Source organism: Procambarus clarkii, chromosome 11 (genome assembly GCF_040958095.1).
Source record: "Procambarus clarkii isolate CNS0578487 chromosome 11, FALCON_Pclarkii_2.0, whole genome shotgun sequence".
In the NCBI taxonomy this organism is placed as follows: domain Eukaryota; kingdom Metazoa; phylum Arthropoda; class Malacostraca; order Decapoda; family Cambaridae; genus Procambarus; species Procambarus clarkii.
In genome coordinates this window covers 9,025,615-9,033,516 of record NC_091160.1, presented here as the reverse complement: position 1 = coordinate 9,033,516, position 7,902 = coordinate 9,025,615, and positions in this window count along the sequence as shown.

The window sequence follows — 7,902 nt, the reverse complement described above, 5'->3', positions numbered from 1 at the left end:
AAGAATCTTGTATTCCTTTCTAAAGGATTCATTCTTGCAGTAAATTGAGCCTGATAGGGCTTATGTAGCTAGTGGTATAGCTATGTTGTCTGCTCCTTGATGTAGAGCAGGTATAATTATTGACAGCCTGATAGGGCTTATGTAGCTAGTGGTATAGCTATGGTGTCTGCTCCTTGATGTAGAGCAGGTATAAGTATTGACAGCCTGATATTTCTTGAGGCCGGTTGTAATTTACCTCATTTAGAGGTTAGCTACCTACCTATTAATAAGCAACTAAGATTTGAGTGGTACCTTGGTCTCACTACAGGTATTCCTCAGCTTAGCTCTTCTAAATCAGCCTCGGATGGGTAGTGGACTTACAGTAACACTCAAAGACATACATAGAAATATGCAATAAAATAATTACACAATAAATGATTAATCCCACCCTTGATAGGGTCAGCACAAAAGAATAATATATGTCACTAACTAGCTCAAGCCTAGTCGTGAGAATTTCTACTTAAGAAACTACAACTATATTTAGTCTGTGCTTGTGCCAAATTCAACACAATCACAGCCTAAATTGCTACCTACTAAGGTTGGCAAAGATTATATTATGGCACAGTAATGTGCAAATAATTGTGCTGTGTTTTTGGGTTTTTGTATTTTATATAATATACACTTGTGTAATTATGTGTATAAGAAATTAAATGAACACAAAAGGATTAATTGTGTTTGGCAAGTATTCTACTGACGTAAATATTATCTAACTCCTAAATGTACTCCTAATTGTGGAATAAATGTTATCAGGGTTAGTAATGATTAACTAGTATGATATCAGTAATTTATATTAGTATACTGGATCCCTAAATGTTAATGATCCACTGACTTGAGTGAATCAGTAATTATAACATGGATTCAGGCTATAATGGACAGTCTGCTGACAGCCATACATTGAAACATTTGTATAGCCTAAATGGTTAACACTTCATTGGTGTTAGTGATTAATATAAGGTTATGAGCTGTTGCTCTTGGTGACCTAAAGATTCTACTTCAGTATGAAGTGTAGGTCTAAATGTTGTGGGTAATTGGCTATGACCCACTAAAGCTACCTTATACATGAGGTGAAAATAGCAATATGTTAGTGTGATCTAGGCTAACTGATGTGTTACACTGTTAGTTGACACAATTAATTAAATAGTTAGTCTAGCTTCTGTCACACAAGGATTAGTTATTAATAGTTAACAATTTAATTATAAATTTAATGCCTATCCGGTTCGAAGGACCATAATGTGGGATATTTGGGGCTTGAATCTGATTATTTAAATATTAATGTAGTAAATTAAATTACGAAGGGCCACCCGCTTTTATAGTAAAGAGGGAAACTGAGAATTTCTGATCATTAGATAATTCCTAGATGAAACCAGTAACTATGGATAAAATACTAGAAAACGTGATCATATAAATAATTAATGGGCTGTATAATTAAATGAATCAAACCTCAAACACCTACATTGGGGGTTATTACTGGAGGTAAGTACGTCCAGGAATTAGTGTGGTTCGTTCACTAATTCAATTAATAATAATCTAATCCTATAAAAATAATATTGAAACTGATATCATTACCATAAATGGGAACATAGATTATGAGCATAGTAATGAGTTACAGTAAACCACATATTAATCCTGAGGAATTCTGCACATAAGAAATTGCAATGGAATCATGAAAGAAAATAAATCTTAGCTTAATGACGATTCCTTTAGACAAGCCATGGAAGTTCATGGGAGAAGGCGGCATGGAGAATTCTTCTCTCGTGCTGCAAGACAAATATTTTACAGTAGCAACTGATTTAACTACTGAATCTATATATTCAAGAAATTAAGAATTACAGGTGGCAAATTTTAATCACCTGTTATTATATGTTATCGTGCGTCATAACGGACAATCACCCCGCTACTATTAAATTCTTTACCCGATGCATCACATAAAGGAATATACTTAGCTGTGGGCACTGTATAAGTATTAAGATTGCCGTGCTTCGCATCTCAGGCTCTGGCTAGGCCTATCCTGAATAGTGATGCGTTCCGCTGGCTGGTCACGTGTCGTCAGGAACCAGGTTAAAGGTTCCTTATTAGACACCAGCACTAGCTGAAGATACTATGTGCAAGGTTATTCACGCTTCACAGTGGCGACTTTCATCTGAGGATGGATAACGTCTGCCCTAGTGGCTGGGCAATGGCGTCTCCTTGTGAGTACGGTATGCGCAGGTCTGCCTCTGAGCGGCTCTCCACGTGTACTGGGATGGCCTTCCTCTACCCACGCCGCGTCCGCGTTCATAAAACAAATTATTGTCACGAACATTAATATTTCTCGCATTGACGCTTGAAACGTTGAAGACTGGACGGGTTTATTATTTAGAGGAGGAAAATATTATTATTTACCAATTTAAGAATAGTAAATATATAAGGGAGAGGAATTAATGTCTCCCCATGGCATTCACTGGTGACGTTACCTTTATCACGAGATAGACGCTATGATTCCAACGCTCTATTCGGCTTTTAGTTAGAGATCAATTCGTCTGCAATTAGTTATCATACAGAATGCCTTAATTATAGAGAATCGAATTTAATTCTCACATACATTGGATATAATGTGTCTACTGTAAGGAAATCTGACGCAATACTGGCGTCAGGTGACGTGAGAATTCTAGCCTACTGCACAGATGAATTATTAGTACATGAGAATTCTACGTGTTGTTAATTTTACTTACTACAATAATTAGTATGGTTAGTAATAAGTAATGAGAATACAACAATGTTGTATTCGGTGTTGGAAATATCCAACAAACCCTACTAGACATAAACGACTGGCTAAACCTTACTAGACATAAACGACTGGCTGAACCCTACTAGACATAAACAACTGGCTGAACCCTACTAGACATAAACGACTGGCTGAACCCTACTAGACATAAACGACTGGCAGAAACCTACTAGACATAAACGACTGGCTGAACCCTACTAGACAATAACGACTGGCTGAACCCTACTAGACAATAACGACTGGCTGAACCTTACTAGACATAAACGACTGACTGAACCTTACTAGACATAAACGACTGGCTGAACCCTACTAGACATAAATGACTGACTGAACCCTACTAGACATAAACGACTGGCTGAACCCTACTATATGCGGACTGTTTTACTCTCTATATTTTACTTTCAAGCTTTCTTATTACTTTTGGACTCTATATGCGGACTGTTTTACTGTCTGTGCATCACGAGGAGTCAATAAGTTCTGTTCTATATAACTGCGCTTAATATAATTCGTAGTGGAGTAGGGTCTATGACCTGTGAGAATTCCATACTCCCTTTACGTCATCGCTACACTATAAAGGTTATAGTATAAACAAACCCAATCTAACCTAACTTTGGCCATTCATAACTCGTTACGATCACAACTTTGTCACACATAACGGGACAAGGCCACAACTTGGTCAGTATATAACGGTGGGCAAATTCAAATGTAAAATTTAAGTGTGTAATGGCGTAGTTGATCATCGGGTTCATCAGCTTAAGTGGCTTCGCTGCCGGTGCCATTGCTAGATGGCCGCACACGGATTTGTTCCCAGAAAAACTCATGATTCTGAGCACCCATCAGCTCAATTCACTTCATTCTTTGGGTCTGAGTTTTCAGTTGCATATTGTCCTGGGGACCATTCAGGCTTGTTCGCATTTGTGTTCCTCACGTGTGCCCCAAAGAATGAGGTGATTTGGTAAAATGCTATGCCCAAGATTACTATCCGAGTGCCGGCAGTGGGGTGGTTCAAATAGCTTAGGCTATCACCTCATTATGTCCGGTCGTGATGGTCAAGTGGATTAAGGCGTCTTGTACATACCAGTTGCGTTGCTCCTGGGAGTATGGGTTCGAGTCACTTCTGGGGTGTGAGGTTTTCAGTTGCATATTGTCCTGGGGACCATTCAGGCTTGTTTGCATATATATATATATATATATATATATATATATATATATATATATATATATATATATATATATATATATATATATATACGTATATATATATATATATATATATATATATATATATATATATTGTGATTTTATTGGATGAACCATAGATTGGTGGGGGGGAGGAGGTTGTATTGTGGGACAGTTGCTTAATTTAGAAACTTTACTTGTGGTCGATCTCGAACCCATTGTTGATGTGACGACTTATATTGAATTTTGTAACTAGCTCATCAAGATTGTAACTTGCTTAGCTAAATGAATTGTGGGGTTCAGTCCCTGAGCCCATTATGTGCCTCTGTAACCCTTTCCACTACCACCCACAAGATGGGTATGGGGTGCATAATAAATAACCTAAACTAACTATTGTGTGATAATTATTAATTATTTATATTATTATTATAGTATTTATTATAATAATAATTATATATAATAATATTTTTATATTTATTATAATAATAATTGTTGTATTTAATAATTATCACTCTTCCTTCTAATTTTTCTTGAAGGAGGCCGGCCTCCGGTGAAAGAGGGTTGTGACGATCTCTGTCAGGAACCCGTAGGTGCGGGACCGGGACGTCCACCTCCCCGGGGTCGTGCGGCCCAGCTCTGCTTCAGGAGGCTGGGGTCGTTCATACCCTTGCTGGGGGTGGTTCTTCTCCGGCCCCGACCACGGCGGTCTCCGGGTTTGGAGTCCCTGTGCCTTTTTTTCACCAACTTCGAGGTCATCCCCGGAACTCACAGTTCCTGCGACGGCGCTGGAACCAATCACATTGGCGTTTGCCTTTCCATTGGAGACTTTCAGCGCCGTGGAGAGGGAGGACCTCCTGCCTGGGTAACAGCTTCTCCGTATTAACCTACCCTGGCTTTATGCCCTCGTGAGGCCTCTCCAGACCAACAACCAGAGCGCAACACCATAGTCTTCTGAGACTGATGGATGCCTACTACTACTATATATTGTACCTAATAGCCAGAATGCACTACTTAGTCTACTATGCAAACCTTGGTTTGTCTAATAAGCAGAGGTTTTCCTAAAGATCTTATGAAATAATATAGCTTTCCATTATATTTTATATGATTAATCGTATTTTTAATTTGAAACTAACATAGATATACGACCAAAATTACCTAACCTATCATAACCTAAATTAACATAACTAAGAAATATTTCATGTTCTTTATTAATATGATATAGTAATATTATATTAAGAATATAATATATTAAGAACTATATTATCTTAATATAATATAGTAATATTATATTAAGAACATAAGAAATGTTCTTATTAGGTTAACCAAACATAAGTCAGTAATTCGTGTACTAAATATTAAATAATATTATTTGGAATAAACCAATTTGGAAAGAAATATTTGAAAATAACGAAAATCATTCTGCATTTTAGGCCAAGTAGTGCGGTGCGACATATATATATATTTTCCAAGGAAGGGTGGAGAGAAGAAGTTCTATAGACTCAGACAGCCACCTTTCCCCGATATATTTGGAAGGGGCCATTGATGCCGACTCCTTTTTAATGGGAGTAGAGGAGATAGACCTCGAAGTTCCCACTCTGGGCACATAGCCAACATTACTCACCCTTCAACGCTGGATGAGACTAGGTCCAAGTGTCTGGCCCCCCCTCCCTTGAGCAGAAAAAAACATTCTCTCTTAAATACATATATTTATTTAATTCAACATAATTGATTTGACTCAAAATGTGATATATCTCTTGTGCGACACCACAGGGTTGTTCAACAACGTGGCTACGTATCTTAACAGCAGACGATTTTCAATGGACAAATGGAGGCCATCCAGTACGAGCTCGAGTGTCTGGTGGTGGTGGGCCTCAGGAAGCACACGACGCCCCACAGCCCATGGTACAGGTTTCTCAACGTCGCCCTCCTCAATGTTATATGGAAGATTGTCTCTGGTGGATGATGATTCTAGTGGATGATGTGTCTGGCGAGTGATGATTTTGGTGGGTGATGTGTCTGGTGGATGATGTGTCTGGTTGGTGATGAGTCTGGTGGATGATGTGTCTGGTGGATGATGGTTTTTGGTGGGTGATGTGTCTGGTGGATGATGTGTGGTGAGTGATGTGTCTGGTGGGTGATGAGTCTGGTGGATGATGTGTCTGGTGGGTGATGATTCTTGTGGATGATGTGTCTGGTGAGTAATGATTCTGGAGGGTGATGAGTCTGGTGGATGTTGTGTCTGGTAGGTGATGATTCTGGTGGATGATGTGTCTGGTGAGTAATGATTCTGGAGGGTGATGATACTGGTGGATCATGTGTCTGGTGGGTGATGATTCTGGTGGATGATGTGTCTGATGGGTGATGATTCTGGTGGATAATGTGTCTGGTGGGTGATGATACTGGTGGGTGATGATTCTGGTGGATCATGTGTCTGATGGGTGATGATTCTGGTGTATAATGTGTCTGGTGGGTGATGATTCTGGTGGATGATGTGTCCGATGGGTGATGATTCTGGTGGATGATGTGTCTGGTGGATCATGTGTCTGGTGGGTGATGATTCTGGTGAATGATGTGTCTGATGGGTGATGATTTTGGTGGATAATGTGTCTGGTGGGTGATGATACTGGTGGATCATGTGTCTGGTGGGTGATGATTCTGGTGGATGATGTGTCTGGTGGATGATGTGTCTGATGGGTGATGATTCTGGTGGATGATGTGTCTGGTGGGTGATGTGTCTGGTGGGTGATGATACTGGTGGATCATGTGTCTGGTGGGTGATGATTCTGGTGGATCATGTGTCTGGTGGATGATGTGTCTGATGGGTGATGATTCTGGTGGATGATGTGTCTGGTGGGTGATGTGTCTGGTGGGTGATGATACTGGTGGGTTATGTGTGATTCTGGTGAGTGATGATTCTGGTGGATGATGTGTCTGGTGGGTGATGATTCTGGTGGATAATGTGTCTGGTGAATGATGACTCTGGTGGATGATGTGTCTGGTGGGTGATGATTCTGGTGGATGATGTGTCTGATGGGTGATGATTCTGGTGGATGATGTGTCTGGTGGGTGATGTGTCTCGTGGGTGATGATACTGGTGGATCATGTGTCTGGTGGGTGATGATTCTGGTGGGTGATGATTCTGGTGGATGATGTGTCTGATGGGTGATGATTCTGGTGGATGATGTGTCTGGTGGATGATGTCTGGCAGGTGATGTGTCTGGTGGGTGATGTCTCCGTTGGGGAAATGTCTTCACTTCATAATTCCTTTTTGTTTTCCTTACTCCTTTCAAACATGTTAAAATCATTTCTTATGTCATCTTACATCCAGTTACGTAGTAATCCACCGCAAGTCTATAATCTTATGGGCCATCAAATCATCAAGACCAGACAACAGGAAGTAATTATCCGAGAATAGGAAACTTATTGATAGTTAAACACTTGAATACAACCTATTAAGAACAATGCAAATGTAAAAAAATGCACAATTAAAGTGCATTCGCGATGGCAGTTCTTGGAAGACTGTCGGGCGAAGGTATGTGGCTAGGCACATACTTCAAGTCCCTCCATACTTCATACTTCATTCCAGTCCCTACTCTAAGTCGGGAAATATATGCTCGCCATCTTTCTCTGTCAACATCCTTCACTTTAACGTAATTCTTGTTAAACCTTTAGTGTATCAGGTTTCTTACTAAGTTCACCGAATAAAAAAATATATATACAAAAATATATATACAAAAATATATATAATATATTTCATGTAATTAGTGCAGAAAAATAATATAAATTAATTAAGTCAATTTACCGAATCAATACAAGCAAGCTTTAATGTCGAAGAACCAACAGAGAATCTCAGAGTTTTGAGGTTTCATAAGTAATGACAAACACACATACTCTCATAAGTAATGACAAACATGCACCCA